Source organism: Corvus cornix, chromosome 1A, assembly GCF_000738735.6.
Source record: "Corvus cornix cornix isolate S_Up_H32 chromosome 1A, ASM73873v5, whole genome shotgun sequence".
Taxonomy (NCBI): domain Eukaryota; kingdom Metazoa; phylum Chordata; class Aves; order Passeriformes; family Corvidae; genus Corvus; species Corvus cornix.
Genome location: NC_047057.1, coordinates 15,011,737 through 15,039,286, shown reverse-complemented (window position 1 = coordinate 15,039,286; position 27,550 = coordinate 15,011,737). Strand labels below are relative to the sequence as shown.

Here is a 27,550-nt window from a genome sequence, read left to right as displayed (position 1 = left end):
TGGGGGCTGCAGTACTCCACAATTAATTTTGCTGAGGCTGTTCTCTCTCTGACTTTTCAGCCACAAAATACAGCTCTTTACAGCAGCAAATCTTTTAAATTGTGTAAAAAAAAATAAAAATTAAGCTCAGGCTTCTCACATATACACAGAGCTGCACCTGGCAGGTGTTTGGCAGAGGAGAAAACAGTGGCTTAGCATACAAGAGCTGTAGGAAAGGGGCCATTCTTTTATCTTCGTCTTTCTGCAACGTCCTGCATTGGGAAGCCTGGTCTGTGAGGGCAATGATAACGCAAATGTGTAAATAATCGTGACAGCAGCAATAAGGATATTTCTTTTCTCTGGTGCATGGAGACATGGAGCTTTGGCAGCTGACACTGCTGCCTGCAGTGGAAACTGCTTCTCCAGCTTGGTTTGGCACTGTGAATCCAAAGCCAGGTCTTGTTTGAATCAGATACGTCTCTTCTCAGAAACTGCAAAATCTGGGCTGACAAAAACTGAGTGTTAGAGTTGAGCGCTTGTGCTTGGAAATCGTCTGTCTCTAGGAGGAGACAGGTGCTGGTCTTGGCTTAAATTTCTTCACTGAGGGGAAAAGTTTTCACATCCTTAAAGCCTTTGCTTCAACAGGGTGCAAATTTGTCCTTCTGCATGTCCTTCCCAACAGAGAAGGGAGTGCCACAACTTCTGTACTGTCTGGAGGAATACATGATGTCCTGTAAGAGACTTCATCTGATAAAAGACAAAGACAGGGCAGGAAGAAGGGCAGGTCACAGATGACTGACCTGATTGCCCCTGTGCTGCAGTGTGTAGCTCTGCAGTACAGGAGAACAGAAAGTGTTGATTTTAGCAGAGCTTTCAACATTCTCACCTTAGATGGTAACTTTGTAGCCAGGTAAGAAGGATATGGACTACACAGATGGACAAGAAGGGGCATAAAAATTGGCCAGACTATTGAACTTAAAGGACAGTGGCTTGTGTTTCACTGTCTACCCAGAAGCTGGTCTCAGGTGGTGCTCCTTGGGGATTGATACTGGGGCTGGTATTTCATGATGCCTTCATCAGTGACCTGACTGCTGGGAGGGGCTGTACTCTCAGCAAGGTAACACTGAATTAGCGGGCAGGTGGGTATGCAAAAGGACAGGGAGGACACTCAGAGCAGCCCAAACAAGCTGGAAAAGTACAGACTAACTGGAAGAAGTGCAGCTCAGGGCCATTGTTGGGGTTAAGGGTCAGGAGCACACAATGTGTGGGAGGAGTCTGAGGAAACAGGCTTGGTTTGGCCTTGAGAAAAGTGGACCAAGGGGGATTGCACTGCTGTTCTACCCTGTTTGAAGTTCTGACTTCCAGTACCACAGAGAAGACAAATCCAGGCTTGTTACAGTGATATACAATCAACTAGAAAATGTTGCAGCATGGGGAATGACAGATTGTCACAATGAAAAAAGTATTTATAGTGATAATTGCACACCAGAAAGGGATGTCCAAATTGGTTTGGAGTCTCCATTCGTGGAGATGTTCAAAGCTCAGCAGGGCAAGGCTCTGAGCAACCTGCTCTCCTGTGACACTTGCCACACTTGGAAACATCCAGAGGTCCATTACAACCTAAATCATTATGTGATTCTATGTTTTTTATGAACTGATTTGCCCTACCATTAGAAATAATTATTTAATCAAATGATAGGACATTCTGTTGCATCTCAATATTGGATGTATTTCACAGGGAAAAAACAGACTAAAGAAATACAGTGGTTCCACAGCCAATCTTTCACACAACTTCATCTCGTGGTAAAGAGTACCACTATATCTTAGTCACCTGTACGTGCCTCTAAACATAAACCTGCATAAAAATAATATATGGCAGTGAATCTCAGAAGGCAGCTTCTCCTGGTAAAATCTGCACGTGACACATTGTCACAAGAATTATATATGAAAATGATAGTAAACCTTTTTTCAGGCTGATAAACTATACCAGTAGTCCTGCAGAGCTGAAGTATTCTTCAGTTGATTATCAGCATCCTACAATCATGGGAAAACTCAGCTGATACTAAATATGTCATACTGCAATATATAAAGCCCAGCTCCCTACCTTGTCTTTACATTATAGTGCTTGTAATTGTCAGTGAAGGAGAGGACCATTGGAAAAATTAAGGCTGTATCAAGATGAGACCCATTATTTTAAGAGAGTTGCATATTTTAGAACACATTGTCTAACAGAGAATTGCTCAGTGAAAAGGCCTTTCTGATCTCAGGAGTCCAGGCTTCCAGAGACAGCGTGGCTGCCCAGGTCCGCACCAGTGACACTGGTCAGTGACTCAACTCTGCCTATTGGTTTCCTTAAGGAAAATTAAGTCAGTGACATGGGCTCAAATTCCTTCAAGTGAAGATGTGGTTGAGCTATAACTGTCTGCAGGAATCCCATTTCTCTGACATTTATTTTCTTAGAAGGGTTTCCCTTGATTACTTGTTCATCTGTAGTGTAAGAAGAGATTTCCCCAGAGAAATGTAGGTTCTCTAGTGGGAGTGGGTTTGCTTCCCTCAAATCCTGGTACAGAGCAAATTCTTCATAGCTCTGTAGACACCCGTTTAAGGGTATTGCTCTGCAGAAAGAGACCCAGTCTATCTTCCTCAAAGTGCAAGAGCCACTTTCCCAGAGATTTGTTTAAGCTACCTGTAAAATACACACGACTTTAAACTGTCAGCACCATAGGTACTAAATCAAGAAAGAGGACAGCCGTTGCTAGGAAAAGAGGTTTTACAGTCTATGAAAATATTGCCTGTAGCAGGAAACAGAATGTGTGGCTTAATTGCTGTGCTCTCGGCTCCCTGCTCATCCCACTGCCAGCTGCCTGCTGCGCCCAGCACAGTGTCCTGTCCCTGCCATGACCACTGTGCTCCTCCATCACAGCCTGAAACATCACCACACTTTCAAAATAGGATGCAGGATGACAGTGCAGTTGGTCTTGTTCAAATCTTCTGGGATGCGTGTTGTCTGTGGTAGGAGAGAGGGTGAACACAAGTGCAGTTGTTGCCACAGGGGCACAGTGATGAATTCCTGTACTGCTATAAACATCTCAGGCACCAGGGGCAATTGGGAGAGGTGGCTCCAAGGGGAGGAATGCATTTACTGTCTGAAATGCAGTACGAAGCAATATGGTCAGAGAAGCTAGTAGCCTAATCACATTAGTGTGTGCTAGAGCTGCTGGGGAGTTATTTAAAATGACTTGAGATTGCAGCTGAGAAAAGCAGCTCTGGCAGAGTAGCCTGAGGAAGAAACTGTGTGTCGTGGCTGTCAACCTTCTCCTCTTATACCAGGTGAAAAATAGAAAAAAACACCCCAAAATAAACACAGCCACCAGGAGCATGTCTCTGCAGGACAAATGTGACCTAGGTGCCACCACTGGTGTGGTGACCGGCCACCTTCACCCTTGGTTGTGCTGTCGGGACTGCAGGGCTGTGAGAGGCAGAGATTGGCAGGAGCTGCTGATGGCTGGAAACCCCCCAGCCTCCAGACCCTGGTGCCTGAACAATATGGATACAGAAGGGACAAGTCCCTAGGGAAAACTCCATCACATCATGGAAAAGGACCAGGTTTTCTGGGTCCCAGTCTAATATACCTGTGACCCAGGGCAGACTGACAGAGGTTCCTCTGCACCCTGGTTGCTCTGTTTCTGAAGTAGAGGTGGAAGTATTTTTGACATATGATACTAAACTTCTATATGAGTGTAACAGCTTGGAGATACTCAGATGGGAGGGGAAAGAAATATGTTATTTTTACTAGACTTCAATTCCATTGTAAAGACCTTAAAAAACAGGCACCAGGAAAGTTAAACCAAGAATATTTGCTTTCTAGACTTTACCTTGCAAAGCAATTTTGATTCCTACCAGTGCTGGCACCTGTGAATGTGTACTAGCCAAGGATGGCCAACTGGGAATGCCCTAAACTGGTCAGGAAACTTGGATTGCTCCTGCTTGTTCCCTTGAGCATCTGAAGGCACATGCAACCCTGTATTTTTATTGGGACGTGATAGAATTGGTAAATCATGTGCAAATTATTTAGCTATTATTGTTTACTAATAAAATTTCACATCTCCACACACATACACAAAAGGGGGTGTAGCACCACCTCAGGTTGTTCTCTAGTGCTTAAATAACAACATGTAACTTAACAGAAGACTAAAGCATCCCTTATCATCCATCATTAAAAAAGACTAGACTATACTGTACTGTACTATACTATACAAAGCCATACTATATTGTACCATACCAAACCAAAAAATGTGTATTAGCTTTCATGCTGCTATGGTCTGCAAGGGCATCGTGATGTGACCCACCTGAGGGAGCAGGGGGCCCTGGGCTATGCCAGTATAATGTGGTATTTCTGGTGGTGCATGTTTGTCTATTTTACAACACTCTCAGTGCATAGCTTACTTCTTTCAGGCTCTGTAAACCCCTGGTGGTTGTGAAAACAGAGGAGAGACTAGAATTATTTATACACAGAGATATTATTAGGAGCAAAAATTAATGAGGACAACACTATGGGTAGGAAAGATGAGACTGAAGGAGTACTTCCTGCCACAGGGACCTGACTTAACTGTTCCTCTTCCAGAGTGACTCCCCCAGTGTGTGCACTGGCAATTTCAACCCTCAAGACAATTAAAACTAAACCAGAGAGTGAGAAATCCCAGAAAAAAAAATTTTTACACAATGTTTCCCTCTTGCTGGGAAATGATATCTAAGCCTCCTGGCCACAAATGCCCCCATGCCCTAGAGCAGTGGCAGGGATGGCCAGTGGCACCCATATGTCATCTCTGTGACTGCCTGCAGCCTGCTGGGAGACAGGCTGTGGTGGAAGAGGAGTCAGCATTCAAAGATAACCCCTGCTAGTCAGTGCATCACCAGGCAGGCTGAGATATCAAGTCGCCATGGATGCATTTTTCGGACTGAAAACTGCCCCTTGATTACTTCCCAAGAAAACTGCATTCCTCATAGGACCTTCAGTAGTCACAGGACACTTCTCAGATTGAAGGGGGTTATTTCAGTTCCGTGTGGTATTTGGGGCTACTAGAAAGCGGGATGAAATAGAGCATGAAATACATTTTTCCTAGTAGTTCAGTAATAATGATGAACTAGTTTAAGGCCTAGAGAATTCCAAAGAAAAGGCAACATAGGGGAAGCCTGACCATTGCTTTTCCTGGAAGTTCATACCAGGTTCCTGTGCCAGGCACTGCTCCTCGCTGGACAGGGATGTGGTGCCCTGCAGGGGACAGGCATCTCACCTTGGCATGCTCTGCCAGGGCCAACTTGACATGACATGCAGAGCCTTTCATTTCTGAGTAGCACCATGTGCACACCACCGTTTACACTTTTAAGAAGATGCCATCAAATAATGGGAAGCACTTCTGCAGCTGGGTAATTGAATTCAGAGCAATCCATTCCTGAATGGAAAATTAATAACTTGGCAACTTCAGACTTTATTAACTCTTTCCCTAACACTCAAGAAACAATCCTCTTAAATCTTATGAAATGAAGAAACATCTTAAGATTTACAAGAATTATGTTACTTGGGCATCTTCCCAGTTCATATGCATATCACACTTAGATTTATATTTCATATCCAGCATGTTTCTCCCAGAAATGTCCTAAAACACCTGCCTTTAAGACAAACAATACCACTCACAGTGAGCACTGTTTGCAGAAAGCACAGACACCACCCAACCTGGATAATTTCAACGTAGGCTGCCCATACAGAAGTCCACACACACAAAAAAAAATTTGAATCATGCTGCATTAATGGGTGAAATGAGTTCATATGCCTGGCTTGGCATCAACAGAATAACTCTGTTGCCATTGCTCTCATTAATGCAGCAGTAGGGAAACTGCTCTCCATCACAACATCTCTTCAACATCTCAGATGAGCCATGTGTGTGTAAAAAAAAAAAAAGCCAAAACCCTCACAGTTCTTACATCAAAAGAAATTTCATGAAAACTTTAGGAGTTTTCTACTGGAAAAATTGTTTAAAGCTCTTATCTCAGCATTCATATAGGTCATACAGTCTTGCTGAGCATCATTTTTTTGTCTACTCTGTACAACTAGAGCTGGGTAGTAAAGGTACATGGCAAATAAGTAGAAATATGTATAAGGGTAGTAAAAAAATAAATTGCTTGATTCACTCTCTTGGAATTTATTCCCAACATTTACAGCAAACTGAATAATCAAGTGAGTGAAGCTGTACTTCAGACTTAGTATAAATTCAGCACTAATCTGATTACAGAAATAATTCTTTTTCAGGGGAAAGTAATATGTTGACTGAGATATAAAGCCTGAATATGCTGGGAAACAGAAACCTAGCACAAGAAAGCATATATCTGTCCTACAGATTAATTACAAGGAAGCACTAAACATAAAAAAAACCCACTTTCCCTTTCTGAAAAAAAACCCCAAACATGCAAACTGAGCATGAAATGGGAGTAATCCTGTTTGCTGAGAAATATCACAGCAGGAACTCCAGAGAAAGTGGTTGACACGGTTGCCTTCACCAAGTGATCACCCAGCCAGGGATGCCTTGCAGCACCCTGCGCATGTCACCCCGCTGTAGCAAGATTGCCCCTTACGGCTTCAGCAATGACAGAGGAGAACTGTTCAGCAGTTTTTGTTTATAGGATTTCGTCTCCTTTAGAGTTGGGATTTTTGATGGATTTTTTTTTTTACTGCTGTTTTAAGAAACCTCTGACATCATGCAAAATGCCTTCAGGAACATGATTTGGGGTGAAAACTCCACAGGGCAGCAGATGGGTGAGGGGAGAGGTGTCACTTCTCTCAACTGGGAAGCTTCCATCCTGGTGTGAATGGTGCCCTTTGGCTTCAGGCACAAAGTCAAACCCTGCTGGTGGCCCTCAACCGAGGGCGTGAAGCCAGACCCTGTTGGATGCCTTTTCTGCAGATCCCACACTGCCTTGTGGGCAAACAGGTCCACATGCTCTGGAGGACACCATGCCTTGAACTGTACACACATCTGTTCCAAATCTTCTGACTTGAGTTTTTTGTTCATCACCTTGCACTTGGTCTCTGAATAGTTTTGGGCAGCAGCAGCACCCTCACAGTTTGAACCTGCCATTGGCACGGGCTGGGCAGGGAAAGAAAGAAACAGGAACAGCTTTGAAAATGCCAGCATGGGTGGACCATACCTTCTGGTCTGGTGGGTAAAAGAACAAGCCTGCTTCCTGGGACTCTTTATTCAATGTTTTCTTCAATCTTATACTTACTGCATTTTCAATCAATTTCAGCATATATACATACATATATATATATATATATATATATATATGTATATATATACTCTGCTTACCCTTAATCACAGTTATTTTCAGTCCCTGTGATGTTGTGGATCGAAAAGCCCTGTCTGTAGGCTAGAAATTGCTACAATGGTGTGGGGGTATATAACAAAAATCCAACCCAGGATACCTCAGCAAGGCCTGATGTGGCTCCTACCCCGCCTCAAGCATTATACAGAGCACAGCTATGATATATGCTGGGAAACAGTCCTCAGACACCTACCAAGAGTGCATCACAGACAAAAGACTGGGAAATGTGCAAATCAAATCAGAAAGAGGATAGCTCAGATCGCAGATCTGCCAGCTGACAGGAAGGCAGCCGAGCTGATGGCAACATACAAGTTAAAACCTCAACCCAGTTAGATGTTGATAGACATGGAGCAATCTCCAGAGAAACTGAAATGGTTGGATGGATGTCAGCATCACTTTGAGAGCCCCAGTCTCACTACTGAATTTTTTTTGCAGTCCAGAAAAAGAGAAGAAAGTAATATAGTGAAGTAGAGAAGACTGCAGTCATTAAAGCATTTCTGTATCTGCTCTGCATTTTCAGACCTCAAGGAAATCTCTGTCAGGGAAATTTGAGACTTTTGGGAAGTGTATCTCATATAATGGTGGAAAAGAGCCTGTAATTTCACAATAAGGCAGGATCTGATAATCTTGTATTAAATGTGATTTAACTTAAATTATCTCATTAAATGCTCTTCTTATTATTGCCCATTGTTGAGCAGCAATAGGTATCTGGGGCACTGCTGTATGGTTCCCCATGAAAAATTCAGTGATGTGGAAAATCTGTGCATATTTTTAGTGTAATATCTTTTAATGAGACATTTACTGTGGTTCTTGAGCACAGGATTACAGCACACAAACCAGGCTTGTTTGCCTGCTTGCTTGCTTCTTTCCTTCTTTCTCATCCTGTTCCTGCCTGGCAGGGATCATGCCAGCCTGAGGAACTGACTCTGGTTGCAGACTTTTAGAAACATGATTCACAGCTGTTGGGAATCTATATTACCAAAAATAAACACCCCCAGCATGACTTTACAGAGCATTTAGACCTTTGCATACCTGTCAAGGAAGCAGACTGTAGTTTATCCTAAATTCAAATGCTCTCTAAAACTTTGAGAAGCCTTAACATTAAATAAACACCGCTTGAGTTTCAATGACACCTAATAGGCAGTCATCCATTAAACATGCTTGTAAAATGCTTTCCTGTATATAACTGAATATCCTAAAGGCTATTTAAACTGTGCTTAATTAATTTCCAGCTTTGATGATCTCCCCAATACAAAGGCAATGTCTGTTCATGACTAGGAACCATAATAGGGGCTTATTTCAAAGTCTCAGGGTTTTCTTATGTCTTTTGTATTATTCAGAATCTCTCTGTTGTGAGTGGGATTAAACTACACCTGAACTTTGCAAGAAAATACACTGCAAAAAAAATAATTAATGCTTCACGGTAAAAAAGTTTAAAACCTGTTTGGAGCCAGGCAGCATCTGCCCAAGGCCCCAGTTTATTCTGCCTTGTACCTGTTCACCCAAGCATAGACAAGAAGAGCCAACTGGGAAGCACTGAACAGCTGCAGCAGGGATGAGCCCCCCTCAAGTGGGCCACCACCCCTCTCTTCACAAGCTTCAATGCACAGCAGTACGTGGTGAGTTTGCAGAGCACCTGTAGGAAGGATGAAAATGAAATTTATGGTTTATATCCGTTGCCTTTAGTCCTGCTTGGGGCTGGCTTCCCAGGAAAATCCCTGTCCCAGGCCCTGCTCCTCATCCATCCCATTGGAGTGCTCAGAAAGGTGATTGCAGCACGTGTAGCCCTGGTGTTTTGCAGGGTTCCCTGATGTGGTTTGCAGGGTGAGCAGGAGAGGACTTAGGGCTGTGAAATCCAGCCTGGCATCTCTCTGAGTCAGCTCCCAAGGGAAGGACGAAGGTGTCTCTTCCACTATTCTCTTAAAGCAGCCACTAATTCAGAGTCAAACCAGACTTCACCTGCAAGAGACATGGCTGTTTGGGCCTCAAAAATGACATGCTGGCAGGGTCCAAAGAGGGAAAGTGAGCTGAGCCCTATTGCATGTTGGAAAAGAGGCTGCAGTGTCTTGAAGGGACCTGTCCGCCAAACTGAAAGCTTGCTGCACCTGACCTACACTAGTGTTTCAAGTCCTTGTCAAAGTCTGGTGGGCAGCTCTTCTCCCAGGTAACTGTGCTCTCTCACCCATCAAACCACCTCCCAAGTTCTGGTGTATGCAAGAGATACAAGGGTTCTCTTGATAGGATTATTTCTATTTCTTTATAAACAGGTCAGAAAACTGAAAAAAAACCAACAACTACAAAAATCCCATGACAGTAAGAGAAAAAAACAATTCATCACATTACGTTTTTATATTTATACAGCTCTGCAATAATATCACAAAGAGAAAAGATAAAAAGCAGTCCATATAATTCACATGTTAATAGCCCACATATTCCAGAAAGGAAAAAAAGAGAGGGGATAACATTGCCAGAGAACAGACATGAAAAGTCAAGGCAGATCAAGTTGCTGGCAATCATCAAACACAAAAGAAACACCATAGAAACTTGTATTTAAAGAAGAATCAAAAAACAGTAAAGAATGTTAATGAAAACCAGGTAGGCATTTCATTTCCCTGAATGAAAAGTGCTTTTCAAATGTGTTTATCCTCAGATAAAAAGAAGAGAGAGAGTGCAGAGAAGTGGTGTCCTTGCAAAACCCCAGCAGAGCTCAGACTGCAGTCTTGGCTCCTGGGATGGCCTCTCAAGTTGAGCAGGACAGTATGTGTTATGTTAAGTATGTGTATGTCCCAGGAAGCATCGATGGAGAAAACCAGAAGGACGTAAACTTGCAGCTAAGTCATCAGGACAACCTCTGCTCGTCTCATCTTTGGCAACCTGATTTTGCAGGGCTGTGTCCAAACCGTTGTCATTGCTATTCATCTCAGAGCTGCGCTTCAGAACTTTCACCTGCAAATGGGATTACAAATGCAATCATTAGTACAGATTCCCCAAGAAGCTTTCACAGTACTACAATTAGATTTCCCATTCCAGCAGCATCTAAATCAATATGATATGATTAGTTACTCTCATGGATTACATGCTGCTGTACAAAACCTTCACACACAGAAATCTGAGTAATTTAATCAGGCAGTAATGGATTCTGGGAATGCTCCCACTGTCTAGAAACTTAAAATCATTCTGTCTCTATAATAATTTGCCATTATGCACCTGAAGCTAAATTGCTTGACATACCTGACAGTGGACAGCAGTGATTAAAACAGGTCACATCTCATCAGCCAAAGTGGCAACTCCCTCTGAATTCACTTTGAAAACTGAATTTGAGGAGGAAAAAAAAAAAAACAAAACACCTTTACTTGTTTTTCCTGGGCTATAACTTAGGTTTTAAGCTGTCTTTTTAAATACATCTATGTGTGTATTTCTGTGTGTGTGTGAGAGAGAGAGAGAGAAAGAAAGACAGTGTAAGTGATACCCATTTCTCATTATTTGAGTCAAGGTGAGAGGAATATATGAACTAATGCTCCTGGGGATATGCAGCAGACCAAGGCAGAAATGAGCACATCATTTTATTTCTCTGAAGGTGCTCAGCACTGCTGAGCAAGATATTGGGAAGGAGAAGCCTTTCTGGAAGGGTCTTGAAAGAAAAGAGTCCTTGGCTGCCACTGTCAGCAGCTCACAGGAGAGAGCAATGCTGTGCAAAGGAATCTGAACTGCTGATAGCTGCTGCTCAGGAAAGGGTTTGCACCTCATGTTTCCCCAGCTTGGATAAACAGCTCAGCCCTGCACCTCTGAGCTGCAGCTGCTCTCCTCTGCAGCCATCCTGGGATTGCAAACAGCCCTGAAAAACAAAGCACTGTGCTCAGCGCTGCAAGGGTGGCTGGTGGTGGCGAGGGGAAAACACACAAACCCATGCATGGAGAAACAGCTACAGCTTCATTTGAAAAACTGGGCCTGTATATTTCTAGGCAGAAAATACTCAGAAATGTGCTGCTGCTCATCTCTTATCCTACCAAAGTGCAACAGCTTATGCCTAAGAAATACGAGCCATTATGTTACTGTTGAGGGCATTCCTTTTTTTTACGGCACAGTTGCACTGAAGTATCCCTGGCCCATAGTGCCTGGGGACTCCTACTTTTGAGGAGGATTTTTCCTCTGGTAAATTGATACTTCAAAAAGCCAGTTGGCAAGAAAAGAAAGAAAAATAGCTATCCATGGAAACTTTTCTAAGCAATAATTCCAGTGAACTCTGCCCTCATTATAAAACTCTACATAGCCTGACATAAAAAAGCCCCATGATGCATATACACTTTTCACCTCTGTATTCCCCATAATAGTCTCGGCTATGTAACTATGTTCAGATATGCTGACCAGTGGCAGTGTTACTCTTCATCTTTTTAGGGGTAAGGTGTGTTCTGTGTGCTGAGCCAGGAGTGGAGTATGCCAGGGCTCCCTGTGCCCAGAGGTACCACAGCACCAGCAGTGCCACACATTGTGGCACCACCAAAACCCCACTGGCACTGCTGGGCACATTACTCCTCCTGACAAGAGGCTGTTAGACAAATCTCATCTTAATTCTTTATTGGAGGTGCTGAAGGAAATCTGTGGGTCATTAACTAAAGCAATTGGTGCCGGTGGCATTTGGGCAGGCGGAGGAGGGTGCTGGCAAGCACCTGGTCATGGCCACTCATTCACCCATTCTGTGCAGCCCATAGTCTGCACTGAAAGGAAGGGCTGACATTTACTGCAGGCTGGAGACTGGACCACTGCATTACCATTAATAAACAATAAAGCTATTAAGGCATATTAAAGCTTGGCAATGAACTTGTCAAAATGGATGATCTATAAATCAATACAAACAGCGGTGACAAGCAGTAATTGAATTCCAGTGGTCCTTCATAACATGCTAAATATGAAGGGACATGACATGCTGAAAATAAAGTAAGAAAGCTGAAAAACTGATAGCATTAACGTTCTCCTGGTGAAACATGGCATCACTTTAGCCCTTAATGGGGATCAAACTGTGAATACGTATTGACTTCTTCTTTTAAAACAAGAAAATGGCCACATATATCTAAGACTTCCCAATTTAGAAATGGCTGCTCAAAAAGTTCACAGCCATGCTGGATGTCACTGCCACAGAGCAGCAGACAGAGCCCTCCTCCAATGGGTTCATTAGCAGGACTTCTTGCTTTACTTGGGTAGGAAGAAAGATGGGGTTTGTACAATCCAGAAAGCCTCTGAAGTTGATTCATCCATTTTCATCTTCCATAAAGGACCAGCAAAAGCCCATTGGGCAGGAGAAGTTAATGGTAGCATGCTGCCAGGCTGGGGTGGCTACATATCTTTCAAATTCAAATATAACAAGCCAGGCCTCAAATATCAGCAGAGATTGAGACAATCAGAATGGAAAGAAATTGGTGAAGTCGCAGCAAGCCTTTTAATGTAGATTCAAGTGACAGCAAATAAATCATGACAGCTCATGGGGGCCTCATTCTTTATTTTCACTTGATGTGCTCCACTCAGTGAAGGCTTTCTTAGACAATTTTCTCAATTAAGCCCTATGCCACTGGAGTTCAGAAAATGCTGAAATGGATGGTTCAGGCATCTTACTGAGGGTTATTTTCTCTGTGCCACGTCACTCATGGGCAGGGAGCACCTGCATTCAAAAATCATGGGAGATATTTGCATTTCAAGGGTGTCTCTGGGCACAGAGAGGGGAAAGCTATAAAAGAATTACATAAATGAGTGCCCATGTACGAGTGGTGGCCTGCTAATAAGGCCCTGAGTAGTTAAGAGCAGCAGTGATGGGACAGGGACTGGTCACCAGTGCAGAATCAGTGCAATAGCCAAAGAGCAGTGGATGTGCCTGACTTGGCTGCCACCACTGGGCTAAAACTGCTGCATGGATAAAGTTCCAATTTAACAAGCGGTAGAACTTCATTAGGGCCACTCTGCACCATTGTGTCTTGAAAACAGCCCATGTTTGGAAAAGAGACAAGTGGGGGGAAGACATTTTCTGAGTGTTACTCTGTTTTGACACAAAATTTAAAATTAAAATGGAAAAAACCCATACAAAACAGATCAAGGAGGCAGCACTTTTTCCTTTTAAATGTAATTTACCCTTTGAGGTAAGCCAAGACTCATCTCACCTATCTGATGTGCATTCTGTCTTCAGATTTGCTGAGCGTGTACTGATATAACATGAAAGGTTAAGGAAACCCATGATAAAAAGTGTAAAACCTTTAGAGACAATCTGTAGAAATGTGGGACATGCATCATCCATACCTTGCATGGAGACTGGTGAAGCAGGTCTCAAACACAACAATTTTGCCTGTGGGGATATTGAGGGTGCCAGTATCCAGCATCCCTGCCAACTCTTGCACACCATTTCCCTCTACGCCATCATAAATTCCTCAATCAGGAGCTGTGTGTTACCTTCCTGCGCCTTTAAACATGCAGGAGCTGGGAAGCATGGTGTGCACTAGTAGTACTGGCTTTAACCAACAGGACAGCTCTGACACATTGTCTACTGAAATAGTGAACTTGCCTTGACTTTTCCCTGCATTTGCATCATCCTTAATTTTTCTTACATGGAGATTTTTTACTGTCATTTAAAATATGAGAATTTAGTCAGCTGAATGCAGTGCTGATTAGCTCAGTATTATAATTGTGCTTCATGAACACCTACTGCTTTTATGCTACAGCTCTCCAAATTCCCATTACACTATTAATCTAGGTTTTATGATACTTCAGAACTGAAGTATCAAAAAACTGTGATGCAAGTGGAAGAACTCACAGTGGCAATTTACAAAAGAGCTCATATGGGTTATTATGAAAGAAACAAAAAACCAAAACAAGTGAGCCTGTTTGCAAACTCCAGAGAGTCTGCTGACCTGTGAGAACAAGTAAAACCCAGATATGATATCGCAATAGCTGGATTTTCAACACTGCCTACAGCACGTCACCATTCTGGGTTCAGGGCTATGTACTTATTCTTCAGTGTAGATGTAACGCAGTTCTTGCTGCTCGAGGCACGAGCTCTGGTGAGCCCCCGCTCAGAGAGAGTCCAGCTGCGTTACTTCTGTGCGTCGCAGAAACAACTTCGGGATCAGGAAAAGAGCTGCTGGCTGGGCTAGCTAGCTGGCTTCTTTGCAGAGGGAAACACAGCAGGAGCCGATGGTATCGGCTCACATTAGCTCAGAGACAAAGGAAGAGAGAGGCTGTTCTGGTCTGGCTCCTAACAGGTTTATTGTTAGAAGTTTGGCAACCCGAAGAAGCTCGGAAGGGATGGAATGTGATGGGATGGGATACTGAGGCTTGTCCTCAGTTTTATAGGGAATTTGAAAACCGCGGGGAAAGGGGAAAACAACCAATGAGTTACAAGCCAGGGGGAGAATACAATTTAACAAGAACCACTTTGGGGGGAACCGAGAGGCGGGAGTTGTAACAGAGAACCAGTGAACAACCCAGTAACCGGGAATTTTCCCGAACCAGGGGAGGCGGCTTGTACCCGGGCACCGCCCAGGGGGTGCAGCTTAGGCTTCTGAGCCGCCCCTCGACCCGCCCTCTGAGTCTGCCTCTTCGGGAAACTCGATCCAGAGGATGGGCTGGGATTGATTGGCATCACGCTGCCCCAGCCCCGCAGTGGGCTGGGTCACCGCAACATAGATGGAAGAAATCCAGCCGTCTCCACTCAGATTTCCTTTCTCCAGCACCTGTGGGGGAAGAGAAGCAGCCTGTTGTGATTGTGTTAATACACTATTCACATTTCCATTTGTTGTTTTCTCAGTCACTACCCTCAGAGAAGGGTTTTGTACCATAAGAGAAACCTTTACTCCCCAAATACTTACACCCCAGGGAAATTACAACATAAGCATCTCAGCCACTGCTGTATTTGGTTCTTGTGTAGTGTGATTGTACTAGACCTGTTGTGCTCAAGCAAGGCAGGACACAAACCTGCTCCGCAGAGTCAGGGAGCAGAGAATTGCTCCACCCACCTTGCACTGCTGTGCACAAGCTCCCTGTCCATGTGTCCTCCTCAGCAGTCCACACCTGGGGCCAGGAAAGAGGCACGGTAGAAAGAAAAATGGCTTAAAATAAAGTGACCAATATTCAAATGAAGGCTTATAAGGAAATGTGATAAATCTGTCTGTGCTTCATCTGTACTTGGAACGAAACCAGGAAACAAGTTATTTTTACAGGAATGCACCACCTCATTTTCTTATGAAATAATCATCTCCTTGCAGGGTACTAGAAAAGGATTTCCCTGGGGGATCTTGGTAGTGAGAAAAGCACTAGGAACCTTTCCAAAAGCTGTAGTTCCCTAGGCAGAGCAAGAGCTTTTCTCTTCTCAGCCCCAACCCAAGTCCTAACTCATTTTTGACCCTTACTCTATATCTATCCCTAATCCTAATCCTTCTCTAGCTCTATTACTAGAGGAAAAGAAAGACTGCTTTTTTTTATTTTTTTCAAATGTGAGTCTGGGAGAACTTAGAATCCTAACCCATGTTTAGAGTTAGGGTTGAAAGAGAAATGCCAGTACACCCATGGCAGTGAGACTGAAATGGGGTTGCACACGGGAAGCAGAGACTTCAGAGATGGTAGCTGTGAGAAGTATTTAGCATGGGTAATGGCCAGAGGAAAACTGCCAGTGGTTTAGCCACAGTTGATTTAAGGTTAATAGTAAGTTTAGGGTTAAGAGAAGAATAAAGTTCAGAGTTTTATTTGCAGTGGGGCTGAAAAAGAGCAGCAAAAAGAAAATATTTCAGGTTCATCTGTCACACTAATCCTCACCAGCTAATAGTGAGGTGTTGAGGAATGAGTGACACATTGCTTAGGTGCACCTCTGAATGCAGTGATGCCTCCTGACAGAGCAAAACACCTCCCAGGGGCCAGGTGCCAGGTGCCCTTTCTCCAGCACTGGCCAACACAAAAAGGACTAAAATTAAGAAACAAATGTAGTTTTCTTTAAATATTGGTTAAAGACTGATTATTCACAAACTGTACTCTCTCTAATTTCTGACCAATAGCCAGCACTGGATCTGGCTCCTGAGTCAAACATACCATGTTCTTGAAAATACGATACCAAAAAAAGATGTTTTGCTCAAAGTGCCTAAAATGGAGCCTGACAGAAGGAAAGTATATGCTACCCAGACACAAACTGTGCTGAAACACATTTCTGGTTGTCCCTAGGCTCATTATTTTTCCCTTGTTTAAGAATAGCAGTCACCAGCCTCTGGAGGCTGCCTAACCAAAGCCTGCTACTGCTCATCTGTCCAGGTGCAAAGGAGTGGTACAAGGCTGCTTTCACTGTCTCCATGGCTGCTCCTGCATATCAAAGACCTACTGACAAAAGCAAGATGTTTGATTCTTACCAGCAGAAAGCACTTGCGATCTTATTGTTCCCTGGACACGAGGACAAATAGCTATTTACTGTGAACCACAGACTCACTGCAAGAAATTAAATGCCTTTAGTGGTTATGAATGTAAATACATGTGCCTTCTTGAGATGAGAATCACAGATTCCAGTAACTGCTTCCTGCTTTACATTTTGGGTGAATAGTCAACCCTGAGCTTGAAGAACATACAGTTTGAAGAGCATCCTCTTTCTTCCCTTCCTCTCCATGATTGCTAGGCAAGGGATGGGGAAAGCAGGCCGAGTCCAACTGTGGCAAAACTCTTGGGAGGATATGCAAAGCCATCTTTTTGATTATGCAATCCCTCTGCAAGCCCTTTGCCATTAAAATATGATTAAAAGCAGTGGCCGGGAGGAGTTCACCTTTAGAAAATAACACTTACAAGAAATCACTTCCCAAACAGATACTTGCCTGAGTCCCTGAGATGAAGAAGAGGTTTGATGGATAAGAAGGCAATATTAAAATATCTCCTCATTTAAGAAAACAGAATGAGAGCAATCAGCAGAATTTATCAGCCTGAGAGGAGCAGAGTGTTTTCTTGGCACTGAAGGGACCCAATACACTGAATCGAAACCAGAACACAGGCTCACAAAAGAAAGAGACAGATGTCTCTGCCTTATAAATACCACATAAATGAACTTTCTGGAAAGGAGATCCTATCTAAGCACACACCATAGTGACATCTGAGAAAAATATAACCAAACAAAGCAGAGCATGAAGTTGGTATCAGCACTAGAACTGCAGCAATTTTTGAAGGGTAATGGCCCATCTGCCAACCATGCTTGGGGGTTATGGCTTTGATATTTTGGATCTTCTTCTTTGCAAAGCCCCAATAACCTCCTCTTAACACCTGAATCAACACCCATGTATTTACAAATCACCCATTTTTAATCTATTCAGGCCAAAATGTTGTCCAGACTCACCAAAATCCTGCCTCCTGAGGGCAACAAGAGCTTCGTGGTGTTTCAGGGTGAGCTGTGTCCCAGGAAAACACTGCTATATCCATGACACATCCCAATGCAGAACAGCGATATAACACTGCCACAGTTCCAGAAAATGCTCAGAAAATAAGCAGTGCCCTGAGAATGCCAGGCAGGACACCTGTCTTTTGATAATATGCCAAATATAAAAGCACAACTGTAAACTTTCTTTTATGAAGATAAATTGAGTCTTAAATCGAATCAGACTTGAGCCCAAACATGACTTCTACATGGCTGCTGAATGTAAAATATAAAACATTACTTCAGCTTCCTAACAGAGAGATACAGACTGTGTAGGTCTTCCTTGGATATAGAGGGGCAGAAAGGAATAATGCAAAGACCAAGGCTTTCCAACAGCAGCCAGGGTGAAATACATATGGGAAGAACAGCTTAGTAGCTCTTCATGTTAGAATAAGCTCTGAGAGCATGCAGGCATCACTGGAGGAGGTCAAATACAAACCCCTCCCTGAGAACGGGTGAGCTGACATCATAGCCATCTATGTTAACCCCTGGCACTGATTAGCCTCTTCCCCACTCCCTGGAAAAGCAGTCTGCAAATAGCATCAGGCCTGACCTACTTCTGCCTGCTTAGCTGCAAATTTCAGTGATTGGAGCTTTTCTGTGCTGGGTTTCTTCCAGCAAAATGTCGGACTTTTCTACCTTGCTGTTCAGAGGCATTGAGTAAGTCCAAGGTCCCAATATGTGTTCATCTGAGCTGGAGAGGAGAGGGAGGGATAGCTGTGGTGTGGGAGGGCACCCAGCATGCTGTGTGTTCATGACATCAAATAAGTGGCACTGGCAGAAAGGAGTGATGTTTTCAAGGCATGGCTTGCACACCTGGATGAAGGCAGACTGCTTTTCACAGGCAGGCAATAGCTTTGTAAAGAGACATGGAAACCTGAGCAACATGCTTAACAGCACATTTATTCAGTGAGAAGTATTATACAAATGTCATGTGTGTTGAACTCAGTGCTCTGAAGTCTGAGAGGGGATGGAGTGAATAGGTAAGGTCATCAGCTAACTCAAGAAAAAATCTTACTGCTGCAGCTCAAAAGCACTATGTTCTTTTTTACTGCTGAGCTCTGCCTTCTGAGCAAGAATATTCAGGGAAATCTAGTGGAATACAAAAAGGTTTGTCCCTCAGCTCTTCCAAGGATACATGTCACCTCTTTGTCCCAGTCATTAGGAATTAGGCTGCAATTGATACAGTCATTTGGGGAGTTAGAGCAAGATAATGAATTAATTAGTTTTAGTTTTTTATTTCATCGCTGTGACTTGACCATTAATCATTTCTCAACAGGATTTTTTTAATCCCCCTACAGTCATACAAATGGAACACTAAATTTAAATGGAGCAGTAACATTGCATCCTAGTCAGAAGTAAGGAAAAACCTCCAACTGCATATCTCCATGAGACAGAAGTAGCTGTACCATGTTAGTATTAGGAATTTTCCTATTAATAAATAGCACAGAAAAAAAAACAACAAAAAAAACAACAAAAAGAACCCCAACCATCTTGCCTTAACCGAAAAATTCCTACAAGATCCATCTCCTCAGCTCTTTATTATCCTGTTTCCATAATGCAAGTGAGAATACAAGTCCAGGCCCTTAACAATGTATATTTTTCTGCTATGCTGTGTTCAATGCTATATAAAATGCTCCATCCTTAAAAAGGAGCATGAGCTCTTGTTGCAGCACGGTGCTGGATGGTAAAGTGCCGCGACCTTCCCAAAAGCGTCTCCACTCAGCGAGGCCACCACACACGCACACCACACCGGATAGCTAAGGATGAACTGACGACAAAGAAGGCAGGAAGGTTCTCCATATGGGGTTCCACAGGGGAGGTTTATTCCAGCCACACGCGTGAAGAGGTCCAGGGACAAAGATGGGGAATAGGGGAGAGTCCAGGTTTATATAGGGGAGCACAGAAAGAGCAACAGAGATCAAGGATCTGAGGGCACAGGGGCGGTACACGGGCTGGACTAGGGAATGGAAGCCAATAGGGAGCTCTGGGGGAGTGGTGATGGGGCAAGGGCCAATGGGGGAACATGGAGTGGAGAACCTTTCTAGGGCAGGGACATATAAGGTACAAAGGGGTGGGGAGGCCAACAGCCAACCAGGGAAGCAGGACTGGGATATATTAACATAACAGGGCAGAGCGTCCTGGGGGAAGTCTTTTGGTTGCCCTCACCTGGGAGCATCTCTGGACTTAGGGACAGTCCCACCAATGGACGCCTTTGGTCTGTAGGCCCACTGGCCTCCACAGAGCTCCAGTTTAAATTTTGACTCACAGCTATACTGGAGCCAGGAAAATCAAAGAAGACTGTAAGTGTGTGGATTTGGGGTGTGCTTTCAATATATAGATCTTAGTATAAATATATACATATCTTAGTATTTATCCTAATTCTCTTCAGTTTTGTACCGTAATATGTTTATTAAATCAACACACAGAAACTGTTCTTAGGCAGATGGCAGAGTCTGGTCTTAATTTGATGAAGTACTTGAAAAAGAAGGATGATTCCTCTTTGAAAGTCATAGGGAATTTCTTTAATGATTTTGGGATTTCTTGTTGCAGCAAAATGTTGCAGCAAAATTCACTACAGCCTGTTTTATACAATTCCATTAAAGAAGATTAAGAGATGAAAAAATTGCTTATTCAGACAAGACACAGAATGTGGATTTTTTTACTGCTGGGGATTCTTGGGAAAGCTTCTACGGTGACCACTTTTGCAAAAACAGCAAATTCATCCAGATTTGACAGGCAAACTACATCTGAGTAATGAAAGTACATATTTATGCACTGTTTGCACACAAATCCTCAATTGCATGCTTGAAAATCAGTGGAGCACTTCAACTCCTATAGCTGTGTATAAAAGGGCTGCATAATTTTATGGTCAGCAATAATAGCATTTTTACTTTTGCAAATAAAGGAAACTTGGGTCGAGCAAAAATGTGATTGCCACAGGCATTAAAAAGCAACAAGCACATATGTGTATGTGTAGCACTGTGTACTCAGTCAGGTCCATAATGCTTGGATGGATATACCATCAAATCTTCTGCTGATATTCAATTTCACATTTCTTTCCTTCAAGTGAGGTCTGCTCTGTTGAATCCCAGAGGCAGGTGAAGGCACTGCCACGCTGAGCAGCCAGACCCCAGCACTGGGTGGGGAAGGCTGCAGGCTATTTAGGGCCATTTAAGAACAAATTGATTGAGACCCTTCTCTGTCTCTCCTTGGCTTTTGTAGGGAACACAGCAACTCCAGAGGGGAACATAAAGGACACTTAACACTGCCCAGCTACCAAGGGTGTGGTGAACCAATGTGAGGCTTGAGGGGCTTCCACCAACACCTCCAGTCCTCTTCTTGGCAGGACACAGGTGGTGGCCCTATTTGGTGAACTAGCCTTGTTCCCTGGGAAGTGGGACATTCTGGCTTCTTGACTCTGTAGTACTGACACAGCTGAACCATTGGCCAGTAATACGTCCTAAATAGCAAATATAGGGATGTAGATTGTTCAAGCATATTAGACAGTCATTTAATGAGATATTAGGACACTAAAAAATCTTCTAAATGTCAACCAGGAATGTCTCAGGTGGACCTGATTCTGTCTTGGCAAGGAAGAAGGGCTGGGTAATGCCTAAGGTGTCAGCCTGGACTCTACCCCTATTTCAAAGTGTGGTATTCAGATCACAGATCATGTCAAGTGAGTAACTGAGTCCTGACTCCGCAGCCTAGGCCTCAGTAGAGCCATCCAACCCTACATCACTCTTTCCTCATCCCCTTTGGTTTCTTGCCACTGATGTTCTCTACAGGTGTGTTTGATGGAGCAGAAATGTATGGTGAATTGGTGCAAACTAACCTAGAAAACACTTCACTCTTGGCCTACTTTGAAGAGGGATTGATTTTTAGTGATGTTCAGAGGGGCAACAGGGCCCTCTTGGGTCTCAGGACAGCTGGAGGATCTTCCCCTCCAGTAGAATGCCCAGGAATACAGCATAGGACAGAAACATATGAGACATTTCTCTCTGATGGTATTAACTCTGATAATAATGTCGCCAGCCCAAGAGAGAATATATTTCTCTTTCACAGATTGAAATAAAAAGTTAGCATTTTGAGAGCTTTGCATACATTACAGGAATTAGACATACTGCACCACAAAACACTGCCATGCTGCACAGGGCCTCTGCAGTGCTTGGGATCTGTGTGTCCATAAATCAGACACTCCGGAAAGCAAAAGAGGGTGATCTGTCCTTCAGCACCACATGGGAGGCGCAGTTCACTCCTGAGGGCAGCATGGCTGTGCAGCTCAGAGCTACCTGTGGGAGCTGGAGTTTACACCTGCAGCACAGGGGCTTCAGGGACATGTGGCCCGGGCATTCAGCAGCAGCTTCTTCAGCAGCTTTTGCCATTTTCAACAATGTCCCTTCCCAAACAGGCTCTGCTCTCTTTTCCCTGCCGTTCCAGCTGCAGCCAGCATGCTCCAGTGAAGCCAACAGAAAAATACACAGTTGTTTCCTCTGCACTGCTGTGCTTGGAGCTCTACCAGGGCGAGGGAGCAGATCCGCATGCTCCCTTCGTGTGCCCAAGGAACGCTGGTCCAGAGACTGTAACTGAACCTTATCCAGGGTTATACAGGAGCTGAAATTTAAACTGAAGTTTCTTCCCTGTCTTGCTCCAACAGTCACGGAAAGGCACAGCAAAGTAGCTAGTGGCTCCCTTGGCATGAGACTAGGTCTCTGCAGTGCAAATCATCGATTTCTTTTCCTAAGAGGACAGCAGGAGGCCACCAGTTTAAGTGACTTGACTTAGTTGCTCACATGCAGAAAGAATTAATTTGTAATGGCTGTAAAGCAGCAGGACAGCCAGGTGCAATCATGAATCTCGGCAGCTCTTCATATTTATATTAGGCCCTTTGCAGCTGCTCTAGAGGCGCCTCACTAACTCTGAACTTCCCCTGAATACCAAGTGACTATGGCTGCATGCAGTGCACTGTCCCTCCTTCCAAGAACACACAGAGACGGCAGAAAAAGATAAAATAATCAGAGGAAGTGGTTGGAAAGTTTTACCTTTTGGAGAGAAAAGGGATTCTTTTCCCTCAAGAGCAGTGTGAGAGGATGGGATAGCCTAAATCAGATGTCTTCTGCAGTCAAGTCAGGGCTGTCACATATCCAGGAGCAGGACAGTGCAGTTTGTAACCCCAGCCAAAAGCTGGAAAACTTGTTTTTAATCCAGTTTTAGAGGTAGAAAGCTATTTATGTCTTTGTATATATACGTTGTATGAAAGTGAGACACATCAGCAGAAGAATGTACAGGGACCTTGGCATGCGCCTTCACTAAGCAAGGGAGTGGTGATGGAACACCAATGCTATGAATTTATAGAGTTGGGATCCAGCCTCTCCCCAGAACTTTGTCACTTGTTGGACTGCTAACACAAATAAGGCTGCCTGAATTAGGTGATTCATGCCCCATTCCCGAAATGGCTGGTCAAATTTTGTGCCAAGACGTATGTGTTGGGGTTATGGACCACACTTGTGCACCTTTACCTGTGCTTGTGTTCCAGTGTCTTCTAGGTGTGTATGGGCTACATTTGGCTTTAATGCATCCTTGAATCTTTTGATTGTTGTTTGTCTTCATCCTTGTGCCATGGGGTAGCACACACGGGTATGATGGAGTCATTCAGGCATTTAGGCACTTGGCCCACACATAGCTGGGTGGATGAGTTGAAATTTCAAAGCAAAGTTTCCTTTGCTTGAAATCTATCTCCTGATTACAAGTGGTTAAAAAGTTTGCACCATAAAGTTTTGACAGGATGTGTCATTTTCATTAAATGTTTCATAAGGAGATTTGGCAGAAGGGGGACATTTCTTAAAATTAAACATGGTTGGGGCTCTGATTTAGTACATGAGACACGAGACATGAACCTCTGCTTGGCAGCATCTGCAGTGAAAAGCTACGTGTAGAGCAAGGTGATCAGCACAGACCTCCTCCAGGAGGAAGGACCCTAGCTCTCAGCATGTGCCAGCCCCATGCTACCATCAATAATACATGCTGCATTATGGTGTGCAGCAGCACCCAAAATAATTTTAAATGATGGTGAAATGAGACTAGTGGTCTCTATTTAAATGTCTGCTGACAGTGTGCCCTCTGCCCGTCCTCATGTGTCAGCATGGGCTCAGGAGGCCTCATGGGGACCAAGCTCTAGGCCAGAGGAGGTCTGCAGCCATCTGCTGCATCCCAGAGCATGCACGGGGTGCAGCAGCACATTAAAACATGTCTAAAGGGGGCTGGGGAAGAAACCACAGGCTGTAAGCTATTAGCAGAGAGGAATGGATGCCTGGACACAGAACCAGGCAGCATAAGCCAGATTGAAGCGGATCCATGTGTGTAAGTTTATCTAAGACTCAGAAAAGCTAAAGAAAAGTTCAATGTCACAGAGTCAGGGTGAGCAGCAGCCAACATGATTGAAAAGCAAGCAAGCAATAAATAGAGTAGCTACCTATTCTGTGCCCTGGAGACACCAGCCAACCTGGCTGGCCTTGGCCGGCAGCCTGAGCAATGCCAGGTGTGAGCTGTATCACTCTCACTCCTTGGCTCTCTGTATTCTCATTTTCAGTACTTAACTAGATGCTCTATATCAACATGCTGGTGCATTTGCTCACTCACATACGCTTCTCAGGTGTGTACTTTATATCAGAAAGCTTATTACTCCTTTGAAGGAGTATAAAAAAGTCATGCCACAGGTTTGTCCTTCCAACATCCAGTATGTGCATCCACCCCTGTTGCTATAATGATATTCAAATATGATACAGAACTGAAGAACAACTTCTAATTTGAGTGAAAGACAGAAGTTCTTTATCCCATAGCTTCAAGGGACCTATGTCCTTCAAGGCTGTCCCACCCACTAGCAGTGTACCCAGCCCTGCTGTTCTCCTTCTAAACCTCCATCATTTTATTATTTTAGTATTTTATTCAGTGTTTTAGGGCATTCAGTGTTTTAGGGCCAAATTTCTGAATGTATTTACTCAATAAAGGGTAAAATAAACCCCAACAGCCTGCAAAGATCTGAAATTTCACTTAATCTGTACAAAGAGGAAAGAAAGCAAAGTATGTGTGTTTTGATTTTTGGCCTCAAATTGTTGCTGCAGCTCAAATCCCCTGCTTAACTAACTTCTGTCATCTGTACTTTTCATCTCTACCTGTGCAATCATTTGCAGAAACATTATTAGCTGTTTGATTTTTTTTCCCCAGTTTGCTTCCATAGCAACATCCATCAGGGAGAGAACAGCAGGAGCATATGGGGAAGTTATAAAGCACATTTTCTACAAGAAAAGGAGGCCAAAGCATTTAACAGACAGCACTTAGGTTTCCCTTAGTAACTGAAATTCCAAAATACCTCTCTTGTTTCAGTATGTCCTAGTATCAATTAGGCTGCTTAATGAAGTACCAGTGCAGGCTGGAGGTAACACTTGGGTTGTCTTTAATTAATCAAGGTACTGGCACATTTCTTTGAAATTTAAGCTTATTGCCAAAACACATCCTTGTTACATTTTTGTGTGCATGTATTTTACAAGCAAGGCTTCGAGCTGTTAGACAGCCTTTGACATGCTAAATATCGTGGAAATTTTTTTGCATAAAGTTCCAAAGAGAAATGCTGGAGCTGAAAATTATCTGTTTGAATAGTTTGAAATCTGTCACCAAGGAATAGCTAGAAGCTGTCAGGTCAATTTTAGAATAAGTATATAAAAAAAATAAAAGCATATCTCTTGCATTTCTCTCCTTACCAGTAGCAACCCATTTAATCTGGCATTTTATTAATGAAAATTGTACTGGTGTTCCTCTTTGGTTTAAAATACAGACCTTAAAGCTCAATATGAAAACACTAGGAGTTGTTAAGCCTTTTTAGCAAATCAAATATTGCACTAATCTCTTGACTAGATCCATGTTTATGCCAATACATACTTGAAATGGAGATGTTGATGGTTTGGGGTGTTGTATACTGCATAAGCATAAAACTGACAAGGAGACTGATGAGAGTGCAGTATAGGATTTTGGTGGAGATGAAATTACTTGTGTCCAGACAAACACACTGGAAGATGTTGTGCGAACACCTATTTGTCCCCAGTGTGTCTGCTGGTTTGGAATGTGGCCAGTGCTGGATGCAGGAGGACACAGACCACAGTCCTCCTGCAGCCCCTGAAAATCATTGTGAAATGCAGCTACAGTTTCATATTCATTCTTTCTGTCTTTCCCTATCAATTCCTTGCTTTTCTTCTTCTCATATCCAAATTGTTCCCTGTTTCACACATGCTGCTTCAGCCTCTCCCTGCCCCCCCACCCCTTTTTGTCTTCCCATCTCTTGTTGTCTTTTCCCTGTGACTTCTCTGCCTGGTCCATTTGTTCACTGCCATCCTCAGAATCAGCCCTGCGCCCCCCAATCTCCCTGACAGTGCAACTGCCCTTTCTGCAAACAGTTTAACAATTCTCTCATATACCCACCAACTGAACACTTCTGCTCTTTTCCAGCAGTATATCCTCACCTCCTTCAACACCTCCTTATCCCTGGAAGTTGGTTTCCATCAGAGTGTAGCATGTCTCCACCATCCCAGTGCCACCTTCTCGCCTCCTGCAGCCCTTGCGCCGCCCAGCCACATCTCCCTCTGTCCCTTCACCCGGTAAGGGCAGAACTGGAGGAGCACAAGATGTCTCCCAATACAGCAGAGGAGAGCAAAATCTGCTCACACATTCCCAACATATCTGGAAGCCTTCTGTGATCCATCACGTGCTCAATGCCTCTTTGCCAAATCTGGACCAGAGCCCAATGATCTGTCCTGCTGCCTCCATCACCTCTGCAACCAGAGGAGGCTGCTGCACCAGGACCCTTGAAATCCCACTAAAAATCAAAATCTGCCAGGAAACTCAAGCTGGCCATGGACAATTATAGAGGGATATCAGCCGCCTGAGGCCTCTGGTCAAACTGAATGAACAGACTCAGAGTTACTTGGGTATATGGAGCTCCAAACAGCTAGACATGCTAGCTTTTTTTTTAAAGAGGTTGCTCTTTACCTGTGAAAAGTTTTGTTTTTTAAGACAGGCAAACAAGACTTTCTCCTCTTTTTACTCTCATGTCCCTGGCTGCAAGGTTTGCTCTAAAGCAACAAACTGCCATTTTGTCAATGTGCAAAAATAACCCCCTTCCCAATCCACAGCCACATGGAAAACACTAAGGAACCTGAACAGGTCACTGCACTGGCTGTAAGTCAGATACAAATTTTTGGCATTTTTGGTGCGAGCCAGTGTTTCCTTAAAAAGTAAATCAACTTGCTCCCCACCCCCAATTTGGAAGGAAGATCTCATTTGCTGCTGTTTGATCATTTGCTTGGGTCTGAAGTAGAACCTTTGAGAGACCATGTATGCAAAGTCTAGTCCTGCCTGATGGGAGAAAGGTTAAGGTTGCCTGGAGGATGAGCCCTTCTCTAACACCCGGTTCTCTCATATTGCAGCAGGTAATATGAACAGGTTCTCTCAAATCCAGTTTCTATGAAGGATGGCATAGGCAGAATCTGTCCTCCTAGAAGTTATCAAACATATATAAATAAACAGGAAGTGGTATTTCTCTCCCTTTATTTAAAAAGCACCTGCTGCATCAACTAGGTTGTAGCATAGATGCAACATGAAAAATGAGAGCTGGCAGAGGATAAATTGGAGAAACAACATTTCAGTTGGTCCTGCTACAGGAACGACTTGTCAGACTAACCATGAGGACGGACGGAGCCAGGTTCTCCACCCTCCCTGGCGTTC

At 43.7% G+C, this 27,550-nt stretch overlaps 1 long non-coding RNA gene across 1 annotated transcript; it reads right to left on the bottom strand.

Annotated features, from left to right (window-relative positions):
- Positions 1-14,585: 14,585 nt before the first annotated feature.
- On the bottom strand, positions 14,586-26,454 carry LOC120411954. Its single transcript, XR_005604566.1, has 2 exons — positions 26,290-26,454; positions 14,586-15,071 (listed from the first exon to the last, which is right to left on the bottom strand). It is a non-coding gene; the product is annotated as an uncharacterized LOC120411954 (long non-coding RNA).
- Between the last annotated feature and the right edge of the window lie 1,096 nt (positions 26,455-27,550).